Source organism: Fukomys damarensis, unplaced genomic scaffold, assembly GCF_012274545.1.
Source record: "Fukomys damarensis isolate Sample0158 unplaced genomic scaffold, DMR_v1.0_HiC HiC_scaffold_28, whole genome shotgun sequence".
Classification (NCBI taxonomy): Eukaryota; Metazoa; Chordata; class Mammalia; order Rodentia; family Bathyergidae; genus Fukomys; species Fukomys damarensis.
The window spans coordinates 13,569,095-13,589,278 of NW_022900940.1; the positions used below are offsets into that span (position 1 = coordinate 13,569,095).

The window sequence follows — 20,184 nt, forward strand, 5'->3', positions numbered from 1 at the left end:
TCTTTCTCTTCCTCTTCTTCATAATATTCTTTTTTTCATGGATTAAAATTCATACTGAACAATGGGTTTTGGGTTGCAAATGTGGAATTTTTTTTCCATCCATCTTTTTCTCTGTCAGAGTCTCAGTTACATCACTTGAATACACTAGTTAAGTTGTATATTAGTCAGTAGAAGCTAGGTTTTGCTGCAGTAACAACCTCTATATCTCATTTATCTAACACAATCAAGTTGATTTTAGTTTTGAGGCAGGGTCTCACCATGTAGTTTAGGCTAGCCTTGAACTCACTATATAGTCCAGGCTGGCTCAAACTTGTGGTGATCCTCCTGTCTCAGTCTCTTGAGTGCTGGGATTACAGGTGTGCATCACCATGCCTAACTACATCAAGTTCATTTCTTACTCATGCTACATGTGTAATACTGGCTGCAAGGACCTTATTTATCATAGACCCTGAGGAATCCAAGTTGAAAAAGGCTCTATCCATCCTTTCTGATGGCTCAGGCAGGGAGGAGGATGTGAAAAGCATACTGGCACATACAAGCTTTTGCCTGGAAATGACGCACTGCTTCCACTCACATTTCATTGGCCAAGCAAGCCAAATTTTTGCACCTTACTTCAAAGGAGTGGAGAAGTGTAATCCTACCATATGCCCAGAAGGAGAAAATGCAAATATTTTCAAGCAAAGCTGATAGCCACTATGAGAGCAGTTTTGGCTACAAGTAACAAAACATCTGCCTAGAAGTGGCTAAAAAAATGAGGAGATTTACTATTTTATTTAACAAAAGGCCAAAATATAGGACATTTGCCAACTTGGTTCATTCACCAGCTATTATCATTTAGATCTGGAGTGTCCCCCAAAGGCCTATTGTTAAAGCTTCACCCTCAGTCCCTAGTGCTACTGCAAGGTGATGGAATTTTTACAAGGTAGGGTTTAGTTAGAGGAAGTTAGATCACTGGGGTGTGTCTTCCAGAGGGATTATGGGATTCTGGCCTATTGTTCCTCTTCCTCTTCTTTTCAGCCACAATGATGTGAGCACTTTGGTCCACTTAGTACTCCCTGTCATAATGTATCACCTCACTACAAGGCCCAAAAGCAGTGGTGCCACCTGATCATGGACTGAAACCCCCAAATTGGGAGCCGAAATAGACTTCTTTTCAAGTCGATTATCTTGGGCATTTTGTTACAGTAACAGAAAGCTGATTAATACACTGGCCTAAAGGCATCTTCAAGAATGCAGATTCCTTTGTTTTCTGCCCTGGCATCCTCAGTCTGTCACTCTAACAATAATAGAATGGCTCTCTTTATGGTCTGAAGATGTCTGACATCTCCCATGTACCACATGCTGAGGATAACATTCAGAGATAGAAAGGAAAATATACCTGTCTCATTTCCCTTTTTGAAAAAAGCTTCTAAGATGCTGTGCAACAGATTTTCTTCCCAGCCCATTAACCACATGCTCCTGCTTAAACCACTTCCCTGGCAGGTAAATCAGGACCTCAAAAGCTGATTTAAGTGAGACAGAATTAATCCTGTTAGGGGCCAGTCCTCCTGATCCCCAAAATGAAGGACATGAGTTACTTAAAGGAAAGTGAACTAAACTGGATTTCTGTTTTTAAGACCAAAAAAGTTATGTAGAATTTCAACTGGGTAGAAAACTAACGGTGTCTTCTGCCCTGGGCTCCAGGAAGGGAAGGATAAATCCTTGTGGGAGGTTCTACATTAAGCATATTATTTACACCATCTGAGAAGTAGATGCACAAGGACACGTCATGTCTAAAATCAAAGGAGATTAAGAGATTTGGGATTTGATCTGAAGTCTGCTTCCAGATATAAGGCTGTTAAAGACTGTATTTCCTCTGTTCACCTGTAGAACATGATTTTAAGACCTCTATGAAAAATGTACCCAGTAGAAATGGATATGACTACATCATATTGATTAAGAGCAGCTAATAAACTTGCTCCATGTCACACAGCTCATAAGTGGTAGAGTAGGATTTAAACCGATGCCTCCAGAGCTGCCCGTGACTATGAATTGCTTCCTCTGTCCATGAACTACTGACCCTATATCTGCCATTCCTGAGTGACCTTCTACCTGGATAGCCAACTCCTTTATATTAAAGAATTGACATTTTAAAGAAGATAGGGAGCAGATTATATGTGTCATGGGCTTTGTGTTTGTATATATTTTTCCCCCTCTATTTGAAATAGCTCCAGAGTTTCTAAAATAATTTTTGCTGTTTCAAAATGTCAAATACATCCTACTGTGCTTGTTTTTGTTTATCTTGTAGACAAAGACTTATAGAAGATGCAAAAAAAAATCCACATTTGCAATCCAGAACCCATTATTCAGCATGAATTTTGATCCACAAAAGAAAGAATATTATGAAGAAGTAGAGGAAGAGGAAGAAAAAAGAGGAGAAGAAGAAGAAGAAAAAGCTCCATCCATTTTTTCCAAGGTCCCTTCAGGTCGACATATTTAAAAAAAGAAAGACTTTAACTTGTCACTCAGCTCTCACTCTGCATGAATCATAGCAGCCTCTACGTGGGGAAACCGCCTAGTTCTAGGAACTCGTAATAGAAGCTGAGGTTTGTCACCTTCCCGGCCACATTTCAAATCCCACTCAAGTGCTTGTTGGAGGCCATGTGATGGTGCATCCTTGACCTGGGGAGGACTGAGCCACTGGGCTGTAGCCATTGCAGTGGATAAATGCCTACGTCCCAAAGGCAGCCGCGTGTATGATGAGACCCTGGACAGGGGCCAGAACAGAGAAGAATCTTTACTGAGGTGGCCTCTCTGTCCCTTCGAGGTGATATTTCTAAATCAGGGATCATAATATAGCAGTAATAATAAGAGCAGCTAGCAACCATTAAGTACCTAGCTGTGAGTATTCTCTCTGGTGTTGATGCTATTGTTACTGCATAACTTTAGTCAGTTAACCATCAAAATATGCTCTAAGTAGCCATTATTCATGCAACAAAGGGTGGGACTTAGAGATCAGGTTGTGGGGCAGAGACCTGGGGGTGACCCTTTCCTTTCTGCTACCTCTCAATGGTGGTGAAAGTCTGAGGTTACTTAACTTTGCTAGTCCTCAGTCTTCATTTGGAAAATAGAGACAATAATATTATCTGTTTCACAGAGCTGTTGGGAGGATTAGATAGGACCATGTGTGCAAAGTACTTAAAAACTTAACATCTAATTGGCTCAGAGTAAGGGCTTAATGCTTGCCAGTGATCATCACCTATTAAAATTAAATTCAGGGCTGGAGATTTAGCTCAGCGCTGTCACTGCCTGCCTCACAAGCACAAGATCCCGAGTTCAATCCCCAGTACCAAAACAAAAAACAAAAAACAAACAAAAAAACCCAGTAAATTCATATTAGCTCCAGTTCCATTTTTGAGCCTTTAAGAAGATCTGGAACTGAGAGCGATCCCAGCATTCCAAGAGACTGAGGCAGGAGAATCACAACTTTGAGCCTGCTTGGGTGACTTTGTCACTTAGCAAGACTTGGTCTCCAAAAACAGTTGGAAATGTAGCTTAGTGCGAAGGGCCTGGGGGTGGAGGTGGGGCACTGCTAGGGCCAGGGTTCTCTGCCTTGAAGAAAGCCAGGCATGGTTTTACACATCTATAATACCAGCATTTGAAAGGAATGCAAATTTGAGGCCAGCCTGAGCTATAATATAGCAGGACTTAGTTTAAAGGGGTGGGGGGCAGGGATTTAGCTCAGTGGTTCCAACACCTGCCTTGCAAGCATAAGGACCCAAGTTCGATCCCTGGTACAAAACAAACAAACAAACAAAAACAACAACAACAAAAAAAACAACTAAAGAATGTGAGCTTTCCATTAGTCATGAACCAGAGATGTTCCTCAGGTATCTTGCTTGTCATCATGGTGGAGGTAGTAGTAGGAAGGACACAGTAGGGTAAGATTTTTATTTTATTTTTATTTTTGGTTTTCACTTCTGCCGTGGATTTAGAGCCAAACATATTTTCTCACGAGAAAGATCAAACAGATGGAAAAAGTACTCAGACCAGTGCTTGACATGGTTCATGGCATCCCGGTGGATGGCAGAGAGGAAGGAGAAATAAACCAAAGTATTTGCTGCCACAGCCACTCATGCCTGAGAGAACAAGACAACATAAATCTTCTCTGTGAGCTGGGCCTGGAAATATAGTGAGAAATTGCTGCAAAATGAATATTCAGTCAGGAATGTCGGTGGCCTGGTTTTCTTAAGAATTGAGCTTGTTTGAAAGAAATAGTGGAAGATAGGGGGAAAAAAAAAAAGAGCTTGCCTGTGGATTTGATTATCTTTTACTACAAACCCAGTTACACTGCTTTTTCCTTCTCCTTTCCTGTCCACTTTCCTCTCTACTGACATCTACTGATGGCTAACCCTGCGTCAAGAGCTGGGCTGCATCCCAGAGGACATCGGGTCATGGATGTGATACACTGCCAGCCCTCAAGTAGAAGCAGTCTAGTGGAAGAGACAGACAGGCTGAACAAACGTCTTCACCAACATTGTGCTAAGAAAGAAAGGGCTCAAATACATAAGGACAAAAGCGAGGAAGGATCACCACATCTGGGGATGACCTCTCATAGGAAGTGAAATTTGAACAGAGGCCTGCAGGGTAAGCAGAAAGTAACCAAGCAAAGAATGGGTAGTGGGGATGTGGGTGGAGAAACTCGGTATTTTTCAGAAACAAAGAAATGGCCAGGGGTTGAAGCTCAGAACTTGAAGGGAGAGTGATATGATGTGGGGCTGGGGAGGAGGGAAGGAGCCAGGGCTGACTTACTTTCCTGTCACATCGCCTGGCTCTGTTTACCTCCTATGTGTCCAGTTCTCAGTAGTTGTTTTTTGGTTTGTTTGTTTCGTTTCGTTTTGTTGGTACTGGGGATTGAACTTGGGACCTTGCACTTGCAAGGCAGGTGGAACCACTGAGCCAAATCCCCAGCCCTATGTATCCAGTTCTTACAGAGAGAAGGCAAGCCCTTCCTCACCTCCTGGGGATACAGGCTTCAGTGTCACCGGACCACTCGAATGGCCCCAGGGAAGGTCCCTGCTGGAGCTTTGTAGTGTTCAGTGGGTCTCTGGCTGCTTGAGTCTCTTTTCACCTTCACTGGGGCTATCTGGCTTTTTCCTAGGAGCTTCCCTAGCCCCAGCACCAAGACCAGCGGCATCCTCACTCAGATATTTCAGGAGCCTTGGTTCAGTTGCTTCAGGGCCTGGTTTCCCCTTCTTAAAATCAGCACTGTCTGTGACCATGTGTTCCACTAAGAAAACCAAGTCCCCACTTCTGCCCCAGCTCCAGTAATTGGTTCCCTCTCTCGTTATCATTCATCACAATGAAAACAGCTACCTTCTGTGGGCCCTTAAACAGTTAAAACAGGTAGACTTAATTCTGTGGCTGCCCTGTGTCCAGTGTTCAAGGATACAAAAGTGAGTGAAACTGTACAGGACTCTGCTTTTGAGAATCTACCGATGTTATCCTATGATCTCACCAACTCTTCACAAGCCCATATGTAGGAGCTATTACTAGTGCCCATTGTATAGATGAGGAAACTGAGTCACAGAGAGGTTAAAGAATGAGCCCACTTTCTCATTTCTGATCAATTGGCACAGCTTGCATTTAAATTTCTCTGGACCCCAAGCCCAAGTTCTTAACCACTACTTTCTGTTCCCTCTGCTCACTCCTCTGTGAAATATCCTGAAATTGTGATTCTTCTACAACTGGGGCCTTATCTTGTGTATAGAATCCTCTATACTGTCACTCTTCTTCAGCTACAATTCACTTTGCTATTGAAATAAGCCCTGTCATATCTTGCAGGGCCTCTCTGTCCTGCTCATTTGTTGGCCTGGTTTCTTCCTGTCACCGTGTATCTCCCCAGGACTGTGTTCTTTGGAGCTGGAGTTTCACCCATTGCCCAGGATCAGCCAATGGTCAAAGGGGCAAATTTGTTTCTTTTCTGGAGTTAACAGCCCTTCTCAGTTCACTCTACTTGCCTGCTGCGTACCCTTTGACTCCTCGCTGGGTGATACATTATATAGTAGTTGTTGTGGACACCCAAAGAGCTACTAAAAGACCTGTAGTTCTCCTAAGACTTGTGACTTCAAAAAAGAATTTCTCAAACAGGACGGCACCGTCCTTAGGGGATGTTTGCTTGTGAGGGTGCTTTTGGTTGTCACAAGGATTGCAAGAGTAAGGGGGTGGACATGGGGAAGTCTGGCATCCTACTGGCTTAGGGTTAGTGTGAGACTGGCTTGTGGGGCAAAGAACTCTCTAGTGTCCTCTGAGATTTGAAATGTCCTACCAGACATTTGCACAATGAAACTTTTCATTTCCTGAGCCTAGACATCACATTTCCCCGGAATGCTATTATTATACCAGTGGAACAAAATCTCCAGGACTTGACCAAGGCTCGTCTGTCACTTCAGAAAATCATGTCGTTGACAGCAGCACCACATTTTTATCTGATTCACGAGTGACGCACAATAGTATCAGTTTTTACTTGATGTTATTTGGCTCATGGAAATCTTGTGTGTGCCTGTTTAAGTGCTACTTTGAAATAGAATATTTAAAGTGAAAGGGTGAAGATGCATTCAGTTGAAGACTGTCGCACTTCTCTGAAATCTGGATGTACTCAATAAACGTTCGACATCACATCTTCTTGTACAGTCAAGTCATGCTTCAGCGTTTTCATATTGAAATACATATTAGACTGTAAAGTACTTTCTTTTATTTCTCCTTCATATGACAGGACTTTATATTAATTTTTAGAATATAATATATAGATTATCCTATGTATGAATTTCAATTCAGGATCGTAAAGGCAGTATTACAAAAATACTTGTTCTAAGAGGTGGGTGGGTGGATAATAACATCAAAGCCTCGTTGGCAATCAAGGGCTCATTTTACTGGTGATTATTGCTACAAAGATTTTGGTATTCTCCTCTTGGAACTCTCTTTGGAGGCAAGGCAGGGTTTAATTTGCTTGTCTCTGCCACTCACTAGTTCAGAATTTTCTAGGGTTTTCCTCATTGCAGAAGATTTTGAGTTTAGTAGAGTCCACAGTTTTTCAGAGTCAATTCTGTGACAAGTGAGAGTGATCAAGTTGAATGATGATCTTCTTGGTCACTAAATGATGGGGTTCTTGGGGCAGGGATTGTGTTTTATCTGTCTTTGCAGCCCCATCTCCAGCACTTACTACATAGCAGGTATTCAGGGGGAGTTGAGTAGAATTTTTGACAAATAGACACTGTGAACTTGGTGTAAGAAACCTAAATTAATGCATAGCTGTCATACTGAATTTAAGTAATATAGAAGTATATATCATATCAGAAAGTGGAACTTCCTACCCTGGGTGTTAGCAGAAATATTTAAAAGATGGCATGGCCTGGTCACAGCCCCTCAGAGTGGTTAAAACCAGCTGGTAAACCCACAATGATGCATTCTGGTTGAATATTCCCTTTCTGTCCTTTTCGGAAATCCCAGTTCCCACAGGTTACCTAATAGGAGTCAGGGTGGATTTGGAAAGTTCTCTCCCTAAAGCAAATACTATTAAAAGTCTGGTATGTATTCTTCCAGACTTAAAATGTGTCCATGGAAGTCACGGCAAGGGAAAAGGGCTTGTACTTGATGAATGAGACATATTTCAATATATTTATTCAACTAATAAAATGAGATTTATATCATAATACTATTCTAAAATGTATATTTTTTCACTTCCTATTTCACAACACATTAGAAACACTTGGCAATCAGGTGTTTTGAGTAGCTTCGGTCTGCAGGAAATTCCAAAGTGCAGGTTGCCAACAGTGTTTTGAAGGAGTAGATTACTAAAGGGACAATTTCCATGGGAAAATATGCTTGCAGACATATGAGTTCCGATGAATGTTCTTTCTTCCCTTTTTTGAAACATGTTAGAATTTTGCATTTGGTAGATCCAAGTTTAAATTCCAGTGTGAATTTATGTTCTAGTGTGGGAGATAAGCACTAAACAAGTAAACAAAAAAGCAAACAGTGTCAACATCACTCTCAACTCTGGTGCCTGTTCTGAAAGATGAGTAGTGCGAAGGCTTAGCCTCCAAAGAAGGAGACCATTTTAGATAGAAAGCCTCCCAAGAGGCCCTTGAATTGAGACCTGAGAGCATGCACAGGTCCTGGGGTAGGAGAGACCCAAGAGTGTTTGAAGAACTGCACAGGGTATGAAAATTTAGTTTGCTACCATAGGAGCCTTTGGAGATGGGATCAGAGAGACAGGCAGGAGCTAGATTTTGAAGACTCTGATAGTCTGTTATACAGAATTCAGATTTTATTGTAAGGTGAGTGGCTGGTTCTGATTTGGTTTTAAGGACCTTTCTAGCTACTGCATAGATTAGAGAAGGACAAAGATTGAAGCTGGAGACCAGGGAGGAGCAATTGCCATTGTCCAGACACAAGAGGATGGCAGCTTGGAGGAGGGAGATGGATGGAAATGAGAACAGTATTTCATCTTTCTAGAGGTAGAACCAACAGGATTTGTTGAGAGAGTGATTCAAGGTGTGTGCGTGCATGTGTGTGAGTGTGTGTGTAAAAAGGAATCACTAAATTGGAATGTGTGGGATTTGGGCCTGAGTAACTAAGGACAGTGGCGTTATGCATAGAAGTGAGGAAGGTAGGAAAAGAATGAGTTTGATAGGCAGAGGGGTCAGGGAAGTAAGTTAGCTTGGGTTAAATTCATTTTGAAAAGTATATTTGACACTCAAGCGGGTATCAATAGGCAGTGATAGTTCCACAGATGAGTTTAATCTGGAGATATAAATTTCAGAGTAACATACATAGACATATAGATGTATTTAAAGATAGATATATTTAAAGCCACAGGAGCTGACTGGGAAGGTGGTTTTATTTTCCAGTTTTAAACATCTTTTTTTGCAGTTTCTGAGTGGTGATAAAAAGAACTTAAGGAAAGGGAGGAGGGAAAGAGAGAGAGAGAGGAGAGAGAGAGGGGAAAGAGGGGGTGAAGGGGGGGGAGAGAGAGAGAGAGAGAGAGGGAAACGTAGTTTACCCATATACAATGTCTTGCAAAGCAAGTGTTTGGCTTTTTCATGCACCTTTTAGTAGATGCCCTTTTATGAGATATGGGACATACACACCACCTGCTGGTCATTTCTAAGCATTTTCCAATATGACCAAGGCAGAGAGTTTCTAGTGCATCATATGTAAAGATGATCTCCAACTTTCAGTAGTTCAGCTTAGGGCTTTTCTTTTTTTTTAACTTTATGATGATATGAAAGCAATGCACATTCAGTAGAAGCTATAGTTTGGTTTTGAACTTTGATCTTTTCCCAGACTAGCCAAATGCAGGAAGATGCTCTCTTCCTCTTCCTCTCATGGTGATGCTAAGCAGAACCAGTGAGCTGCAGCTACCAGTCAGCCATGGGGGAAACAGCTGAGGCCTTATCGGGCTGTGTTACTGAGCTAGGAAGTGTGTGGAATAGCTATATTAAATGTATTTTCAATGTATGATATTTTATATACAGTAGGATTATTAAGACATAACAGCATAGTAAGTCAAAGGGCATATGGGTATATCATAGAAAAAAATGTCCATTGAAAATATCCTCCACAAGTAAGGAAGAAATAAATACTCTGTCAGATAAACAAAAACAGAGAAAATTTATTACCATCAGAGTCATATTAAAACAAATAGTAAAGAGAGTTCTTTGGCAGAAGGAATACTATCCCAGATAGAAGATCGGAAATACTGAAAGCCAGCGAGTGCATCAAAAGGTAAACCTTAGAGACATTTATAGCTAAATGGATACACATTGGGGTGAAAAGTGAAATAAATAGGGCAGATGTGTAAATACCAAATAGTTTCTCTGGTGTGAGAAACTGAAAGTGTAAATAAGGATCAAAAGTTATAATAGATAAACTGAAATAGGAAGAAAAGGTGCAAAGGGGGAGTGGGAGGGGTTGGGGAAAGGAAAGAAGGGAATGGAAATAATATGAGAAAAGGAAAAAAGGGAAACAAAGTCTTTGTAAATAAGGACAGGTTGAAGGGAGGGCGGGTGAATGGGGAAAAAATAAGAACCAAGTTATATTATATAAAGGTACAAATTTCCAATGATGAATGTCATTATATTGTATACCTAAAATGTACCAATAAAGCTAATTTTTTAAAAAGGTTAAAAAATGTCAAGGGTACTTGTACAAGTAGCATATGGACACTCATTGGGGAGATCAGAGATGCTATGGGTGTGGCAAAATAGTGGAAAGAACCTGGAACAAAGAGCACCAGACTTGAATCTTATCTTGCTTAAGCAAGAAAGAAGAATTCTGGCTTTTAGACTCTCGATCAGCAGCCTGTCCAATAAAACCTTCTGGATGATGGAAATGTTCTATATCTGCACTGTCCAGTACAATAGACACGAATCACATGTGGCTATTGAACACTTGAAATGTGGCTGTTGTGACTAAGGAATCTTAATTTTAACTATTTTAAATTTAAATAGCCAGTGTGGCTAGCAGCTTCTGTATTGGACAACATGATTCTTAAGGCTCAGTTTCTTCCTCTATACAATGGTGATAAAAACACCAGCTACAAGCTTTTATGCCCATTGATTGAGATCATTTGGAAAAACAAATCTAACACCAAGATTTATAACAGGAAGTGGAGAAATACACATCTGAATATACCTCCAATGGAATTAGTAGAACATTGCACCCACACCCCTCCACCTATCACTAAGGTTTTTGTTAATCTCCTACTGTGAATTCCAAAAGAAAAACAGGGAATATGCATTAGTACCACAAGTCAGGTTCTTTTTAAAAACATTCTGTGTGAAATGAATCAGTCAATGTGGTGTTTTGCACTCTTCCCTCTTTCTGAGATGGGAGACTGTATCGGCTTATGGTGAGAAAGTCGTCCTAGTCAATGAATAATCAAAGGCAAAGCCAAGCAGATGATAAATGTTGGCCTCCATCCTGTGAAGCCACCCACTAAGCACAGTTGAATAAATCTGTTCAGGCTTAGCATATTTTTCAGGGTAATTGGTTGCAGTTTCCTCAGATTCTTTGATTGGTTAACTTTATCCTGGGCTCATTCCAAACTCATGAAACAGACAGTGAAATAAGTTTCTGATTTCAAATTAAGTTTCAGGAAGAGGACCATAGTACTAGGTCTGACAATACTGGGAGCACGAAATGTTTGTTCAGGCTTTTCTTTCCTGAATGCTGCCAACATTTAGGGGTCTGTGATTTTCCTTCTTGGTAAGGGGCAGAGGTGACTGGAGAGAGCCTCAGAAAATGCCAGGTGATTAAACTAATTATGGTTCTGTTGTAAAGGTTGTGAGCATTTCAAATCATGGGGCTCAGAAGCTGTGAAGGTAAACAAGAGGCACACTTCAGAAATGGTTAATTCTGTGAATTCAGAGTCAGGAGATCTGGGTTCGAGTTCTACCTTCTCCATCTATTCCGCAGTGTGAATTTACATAAAACCTTAATGCCTCTCTGAGCCTATCTTCTCAGTAAAATGGACATGATGGCAGCCAGCTCAACAGATTGCTTTGAGGAGATGTAAGATAATAATCATTAAGCACCAGGAACAGTGCCTGGTATGACACAGGACATAAAAAAGAGCATCACATCACTTTCCTTAGTATGGTATAGCTATGCTTTTGGAAAAGACTAAAACCCTTGACATAGTGTTTCTGCATTCCCCATTGTTACAGATGGCATTGCTCTCCCTCCCAATTCATATCAAAGTTCTAACCCCCAGTACCTCAGGATGTGACTGGATTTGGGAAAATGGCCATTAGTGAAGTGATTAAGTTAAAATGAGGACATTAGGATGGACGCTAATATAATATATCCTTACAATAAGAAGAAATTTGGACAAAGACAGAGGGAAGGTTCTGGGAAGAACAGCTCTAAAGACAGCTCACCACTATAAGCCCAGAACAGAGACCTCAGAAGAAACACATTTTGCTGAAACTTTTTTTTTTTTGTTTTTGGAGATGTGTCTCACTATGTACCCCAGGCTGGCCTTGAACTTGCAGCAATCCTACTGCCTCAGCCTCCCCAGTGCTGGGATTACAGGCGTGGTGTAGCATCTCGCTTTGCTGAAACTTCTGTCTTAGCATTCCAGCCTCCAGGACTGTGAGAACGCACATTTCAGTTGTTTAGTCACCCGTCTGTTGTACTTTGTTATAGTAACCCTAGCAAAGTGACCTGTTCACGCAGCCTGACACTCACTTATTCAGTTTTTAAGCAAGTACTTTTTGAACTTGTTCCATTCAGCTTCTAGGACACAAGGGGAACAATGAAAAGTCCCCACACTCTGGTCAAGCACACAAATAAGATAATTGCTCCAAGATAGAAAGAGCTTGGAGGGTTGAAGGGATAGAATGGAAACCTGTGTGTGGGTGGGTGGGGGATAAAATAAAGTTTATTTAAAAAAGGATGGAAAGTTGTGTTGATGCTTGAGTTGAGTGAGGGAGAAGGGATGTAAGAGAAAGGTGAGGAGGCAGGGAGGGAGGCAGGTTCACCAACTTTATGATTTTTTTTCCTGCAGTACTAGGAGTGGAGCCCAAGGATGTTATGCCACAGAGCTTCATCCCCAGCCTCTCCTCCTTTCTGAGACCATGTCTCACTAAGTTGTCCAAATGAGCCTCAAACTTATAACCCTCTTGCTTCAGGTTCCGGACTAGCTGTGATTATAGATGTGTTCCATTGTGCCTGGCTCAACTTCACATTTTTATGGTGATTTGATTTATGGAAGGTCAGAACTGGAACTCAGTCCCACTAACTCTTTGGTCAGTTCTGCCTTCACAAACACCACCATAATTCTTGTTTAGTGCATCCAGGAATGTTGTAATCACCCACCCCTTGGATCTTCCTTCAGGAAAAGATTATTCCTTAGGTGTCGGGAGTGACTCTAGAAAACAGCCATCTGCTACCACCCACTTCGGGATTGCATCAGCGGAAGAAAACTGCCTCGACCTAGGTCGTGCTTCTTTCCTGCAGCCCACATCCACTGGCAAAGAGATGTGGCAGCCGAACGATTGACCCCTTTGCTCCAGCTAGGAACAATTCAGTAGGCCCAGGGCAGCTTCCAAGATGCCTATGGGGTAGGCAGAGACCTTTTAAAACTACCTTGATAGCTAGGTGTGGTGGCAAATTCCTGTGATCCATGTACCTGGAGGCGGATACAGGAGTTCAAATCTGAGATCAACCTGAGCTACTCTGCAAAAAAAAAAAAAAAGACAACTACCTTGCAGATCAACTTCTCTGTTCAGTCTTTTGGTCTCGGGGACCAATGTTGAAGATTCACAAATAGTAGGTCACAATAGTAGTTCTTCAAGTGTGTTCTGGGACTTCTGAGGATGCTTGAAACCCTTTCAGGGGGTCCATAGATCAAATCTATTTCCATATTAACATGAAGGTATTATTTTGTCATTTGTCATTCTCACTGTTTTATGAATATACAAAATATGAAAAGCTCCTTTTTGGGCAGTGTTTGGGATCCAAACCAAGGCCTTGTACATGCTAGACAATCATTCTACTGAGCTACCTACCTCTTGAAAGGCTCCTGTATAATCTTTAAGTAACTAACATTTATCAAAGTTTGTGATAGTATCAAAAACATGGTCAATAACTCTGAAGAGTCTGCTAAAATATACCTGCTTGTCAACTATTTACATCTTTGTGAGGTAGGGTGTATTCACACAACCAAAACAACAAATGGAAATGTAGAACCATATATGAGAATATCCGCAGTTAAGTTAGTCATTTGCAAGACAATAAAAAAATTATAAAACAGTTCCATATTTCTCACTAAATATACTGTTTTGGAAAATATTAGTATTTTAAATAAAACAGTGTTTATATGAAAATATAAGATAAACGACAAAAAAATCAACAAAGAAATATCAGAGTTGAACTAAACTTTTGAACAAGTAGACTTAATAGATATCTACAGAGTGTTCCACCCAACAATAGCAATATGCACATTCTTCTCAACAGCATATGGAATGTTCTCCAAAATAGACCACATACTACCCATAAAGAATGCTTAAATAAATATAAAACAATAAGTTATCCCATACATATTGTCAGGTCATAGTGTCATGAAACTAGAAATCAATGTCAAAAGAAAGCACAGAAACTATGCAAATAAATGAAAATTAAACAGACACTTGAGCACTTGGTGTTTCACAGAAGAAATCAAGGAAGAAATTAGACAGTTGCTAGAATGAAATGATAATGTGAGTACAACATATCAGACCTTATTGGACACAATGAAAGCAGTACAAGGAGGGAAGCTTACAGCTGCAAATGGCCAAAGCAAGCCCAAATAAATAACCCAATGATGCACTTAAGCTCCTAGGAAAACAACAATCCCTATCCCAAATCTAATACAAGAAAAAAAGTTATAAATATCACAGCAGAAATTAATGAAGTTGAGACAAAAACAATACAATGAAATAATGACTCAAATAGCTGATCCTTTGAAAAAATAAAATAGACAAACTCTTAGCCAGTCTTACTAGAAAAAGGAAAGAAAAGTCACAAATCATGCAATTAAAAATGAAAAAGGCCATTGGCATAGGAAAAGATTTCATGAACAAAATCTCAGTCACACATGAACTAGCACAAAGAATCAACAACTGTGATCTCATCTTATTAAAAAGTTTCTGCACAACAAGAGAAGCCACCAACAGTGTGAAGAGGCAACTCACAATGTAGGAAAATTTTTTTTACTGGCTGTTCCTCAGACAGAGGTCCACAATCTAGAATATATAAAGAACTTTAAAAAATCAGACCTCCCAAATTTGAAGACCCAAAATGGGCATCTGAAATGAACAGACATTTCTCAGAAAAAGAAGTAGAAATAGAAAATAAACATATGAAAAGATGTCCAACATCACTGGTCATTCAAGAGATGCAAATGAAAACAATGCTGAGATTCCACCTCACTCTAGAAAGAATGGCTCCTATCAAGAAATCAACCAATAACAAATGCTGGTGGGGCTATGGGGAAAGAGGAACCCTTCTCCACTGCTGGTAGGAGTGTAGACTTGTGCGACTACTGTGGAAATCAGTGTGGAGATAACTCAAAAAACTAGGATTAGAGGTCCCATTTGACCCAGCTATTCCCCTGCTGGGTATTTTCCCAAAAGAATTAAAAGAATCATACCACAGCAATATATGTATATCCATGTTCATAGCAGCAGTTTGTAATAGCTAAACTTGGTAACAGTCCAATTGCCCATCAACAGGAGACTGGATAAAGAAAATGTGTTATTATTGTTTTTTTTATAAAATGGAGTACTACTCAACCATAAAGAATGAGAAACATTTATAGCTCAATGGATGCACACTGAGGCCATACTCTTAAGTGGAATAAATAGGACACATATGTGTAAATACTGAACAGTTTCTCTGGTGTGAGAAACTGAAAGTATAAATAAGGATCAAAATGTATAATAGATAATGTGAAATAGGAAAATATGCCCAAAGGGGAAGGGGAAGTGGGAGAGGTAGGGGAAAGGAAAGAAGGAAAAGGAATAAATATAAGAAAAGGAAAAATGGAAACAAAATCTTTAAAAATATGGAGGGGTTGAAGGGAGGGCAAGTGAATAGGGAAAAAATAAGAACCAAGATATATCATGCACAGGTACAAATTTCCAATGATGAATGTCATTATATTGTATTCCTAAAATATACCAATAAAATTAATGAATAAAAAAGAAAAAGGCAAAATAAAAAAGAATGTTGCCAAAAATCCAGAAGATTTTTAGTAACTACTCTGAAAACCTGTACTTCAATAAGTTGGCAAATACAGAAGAAATAGATTTCTAGGTACATCTGAAATAACCAAAACTAAACCAAGAAGATATAAAAACCCTCAAAAATCCAAGGCCAGGCAATGAAACTGAACCAATAAAAAACAAAACCAAGGGGGTGAAGGGAGGGCAGGGACAAGGGGAAAAAATGAGAACCAAGACCTGTCATGTAAAGGTATAAGATCTCAATGATGAATGTAACTGTACTGTATACCTAAAATGTACCAATAAACTCAATGAGGAAAAAAAACTCCAAAAAACTACCAACTAAGAAAATCCTAGGTCTTCATAGGTTCACTGTCAAATTCTACAAGAATTTTAGGGAAAAATCTAATGTCAATATACCTCAAACTCATTAATGAAACTGAAAGGGAAGGTGTACTTGCAAAGTCATTCCCGGAAGCCGTCATTACCCTAATTTCAAAACCAGACAAGGACCCAAATTAAATAAGACAACTACAGACCAATCTCTTTAGTGAACATAAATGTAAAAATCCCTGACAATATACAGAGTGCTATGAATCATTGAAAAGGTCATACACCATAAGTTTAAGTAGGATTCATTCTGCAAGGATGGATCAGTATATGCAAGTCAATACATGCAATACAACACATAAATAGAAGCAAGGACAAAACCCACATGATCATCTCAATAGATGAAGAAAATGCCTTTGGTAAAATCCATCATCCACTCATTATAAACTTGATCTTAGCCAAAAGGCCAAGAAGCAATTCATCATCCACTCATTACAAAAACCCTGAAGAGAATAGGTATGGAAGAACTTATCTCAATCTAATAAAGGCCATTTATGATAAATCTTCCACCAATATCACATCAAATAAGGAAAAAAGCTTTTCCTCTAAAATCAGGAAGAAGACAAGAATGTCCACTATCACAACCTGTTTGATATAATAGTCACAATATTAGCCAGCGCAATCAGGAAAAACAAAACAGTAAAAAGGACAGGTAAAGGCAAGGAAAAAGTCAAGTTATTATTATTTACAGACAACATGACCCTCTTTATAGATGACCAAAAAAATCCTACCAAGAGACTCCTAGCATTAACCAAATTTAGCAAGACAGCAGGATACAAAATCAACACACAAAAATCAGTAGAGTTCCTGTAACCAATAATAAACTTATTGAGAAAGAAACTAGGAAAACAATATTCACTGTGGGAGACTGCAATACTGATTATGCCCAAAGCAGGCTATAAGCAATGGAGGTTGCAAAAAGTTAATCCCATAATTGGCTTGTTTACAGAAGTGAATCCGGCTGAAGCCTACATGCGGAGGTCAGAGTAACTTGCACCCAAATTCCATTCCCACAGCTAAAACCTTCTTACTAGATGGACTGTGTTCTAACTGCAACCATATATTTTGTCTATTCTGTACCTAATTCAAAAATGCTTTGTCTTGTCCTTTACCAGCCTTGTTTACATTAATTTCCATAGAAATGGCACAGCTGCACATCCACTCATATAGTCTGACACTTGCACATAGCTCTCCTTTACCCCCAACTGATTAGCAATAAAAATCAGTGGCTTGGACTAGCAGTACATTTTTTGGTTGCACCAGCATTGGTCATCCTCATGCCCTGTTTTTTGTCTCCTTAGTTCTGTCTTTTAGGTTTTTTTCCCCTTGGGCCTACATCGTACACAGAGCAGGAGACTTGAGCCTACTGCAGAGGTTTCCAGTAATGTTTTAGGGATCCTCAGTAATTCACAATAGCACCAAGAAAAACTGAATATTTAGGAATTAATTTAACTAAGAAAGTAAAAAACTTCTACAATGTAAAAACTATAATACTTTGAAAAAGGAGATTGAGGAGGACATTGGAAAGTAGAAAGATTCCCTGCTCCTCGGTAGACAAAGCCAATATTGTTGCAATGGCCAGTTTCAAACTTATAGCTTTAATAAAATCCCAATCAATGTATCAACAACATTCCTCACAGAACTAGAGAAAACAGCCCTAAAATTCATGTGGAACTAGAAGAGACCCAGAGTAGCAAAAGCAATTCTGGGCAATACGAGCAGAGCAGAAAGCATCACAATCCCAGATTTCAAATTATTGAAAGTTATTACAAAGCTGTAGTGATAAAAACAGCATAGTATGGCACAAAAGCAGATATGTGGATCAATTAAACAGAATAGAGGATATAGAAACAACCCCAAGCACATTCAGCTATGTGATCTTTAACAAAGGAACCAAAAACATACTGAAATAAAGATAGTTTCTTTAGTATACGATGCTGGGAAAACTGGCTATCCATATGCATAAAATTGAATCTAGACCCATATCTCTCACCATGTACTAAACTAAAATCTAAATAGACCAAATATCTAAATATTAAAACAAAAACACTTAATCCGCTGGAAGATAAAACAGGTAAAACTCTTAAGGACTAAGAAAGGACTTTCTGAACAGAACCCCACTGGACAAGAAACAACATCAAGAATCAACAAATGGGATTATATCAAATTTAAAAACTACTGCCTAGCAAAGGAAATGACCAGCAAAGTCAAGACCACCTACAGAATGGGGAAAAATTGGGGCAGCTATTCCTCAGATAGAGGACTAATATTTAGAATATTTAAAGAACTGAAAAAATAAGCACCCAGAGTAAAAAAAAAAAAAAATTTGGAAAACTGAAATGAACAGGCAGTTCTCACAAGAAGTTAAAATAACCAAAAAATACATGAGAAAATGATCCATGTCCCTGGTCATTACAGAAATGCAAATTAAAACAGCACTGAGCTGGGTGTGGTGGTGCATACCTGTAATCCCAGCACTAGGGAGGCTGAGGCAGGAGGATCACTGTGAGTTTGAGACCAGCCTGGGCTACATAGTTAGTTCCAGGTCAGTCTCAACTACATAGTGAGACCGTGTCTCAAACAAAAAAACAAAACAAAACAAACAAACAAAAAACAACACAGATTCCATCTCACTTCAGAATGAGTAGCTATCATCAAGAAGTCAAAGAATAACAAATGCTGGCAAGGCTGAGGGGGCACTGTTGGTGGGCATGTAAACTAGGAAAAACACCAAGAAAATCAGTATGAAGATTCCTCAAAAATTAAAAATCAAAAATCCTTTTGATCCAGCTATTTTCCTTTTAGATATCTTCCCTAAAGAGTTAAAGACATCATTGTTATAGTAACACATGCATATCCATGTATATAGCAGCACAATTCATAATAGGTAAATCTTGGAAGTGACCTACATGTCCATCAAAAGATGAATGGATAAAGAAAATGTGGCATTTGTACACAATGAAGTACTATTCTTCTATAAAGAAAGATAAACTTGAGTTATATGTAGGAAAATAAATGCACCTTAAGGCAATAATAATGTTAAGTGAAATTAATCAGACACACAACCTAAATATCTTATGGTTTACCTTATATGAGAAACCCAAAATATAAATAAAGAGCAAAATAAAAGATAGATAATAGGAATATAGATCTTTGTGAAAGGAAAGACCAAAAGGTGAAGGAGGTAGGAAGAAAGGGAGGGGAAGGGGATGAAAGAGAATTAAAAAGTGTTATGCTCATCTATGAAGTTTCCATGATGAATGTGATTATTTTTTTTCTTTTTATTGAGTTTATTGGTACAATCTACATATACAATAGTTACATTCATTATTGGGATCCTGTACCTTTACATAATAGGACTTGATTCTCATTTTTTTCCCTTGTCCCTGCCCTCCCTTCACCCCCTCCTCCCCTCCCCATTTACAAACACTTTATTTCCATTTTTTCAATTTCTAATATTTTTTTCCTCTCCCTTATTACCTTTTCCCCACCCTTCCCACTTTCCCTACACCTTTAGCCCTTTACTTCCTATTTCAAATTATTAATTATCTCATTAGGATCCTGTGTACTATTATAGTTTTTCACACCAGAGAAACTATTTGGTATTTCAGTTAAAGAAATCTCTGTATGAACATTAAAAATAGGGAATCCTAAAATAAAACTAAAAAGGAAAGTAAAAGAGAAAGGGCAATGATGTAAGATTAAAATAATCCTTAATTCTGAAGATGAAAATGGTCCCTTAACATATTTAAATTGCTTCTTGCTCTTGTAGTCTTATCTTATTGTTTTTTTTCATTATTTAGAGAATACTTTATTAGTTTCTGTAATCAAATCCATGTAGGTATGACCTTACATATTTAATACAGTGCGTTACCCCTGTACAAATGGAAAAAATTTTTTTTAAATTTTTAAAAATTAACATTTCTAGACCAATAAGGCTATTTTTGTACAATGCCAAGTCAACACAGTAAATTGGAATAATTTTTTCCAAAGTTGACAGCACCATTAAAGTTTCCAAAAATTCAAATTATATATGTATATA

The 20,184-nt window shown here is 39.0% G+C and overlaps 1 non-coding gene and 1 pseudogene across 1 annotated transcript; one reads left to right on the forward strand and one right to left on the reverse strand.

Moving 5' to 3' along the window:
• LOC104863657 overlaps positions 1-20,184 on the reverse strand; it is a 58,470-nt pseudogene that overhangs the window by 16,391 nt on the left and 21,895 nt on the right.
• Positions 2,256-2,381, forward strand: LOC117283671. Its single transcript, XR_004514696.1, has one exon. It is a non-coding gene; the product is annotated as a small nucleolar RNA SNORA40 (small nucleolar RNA).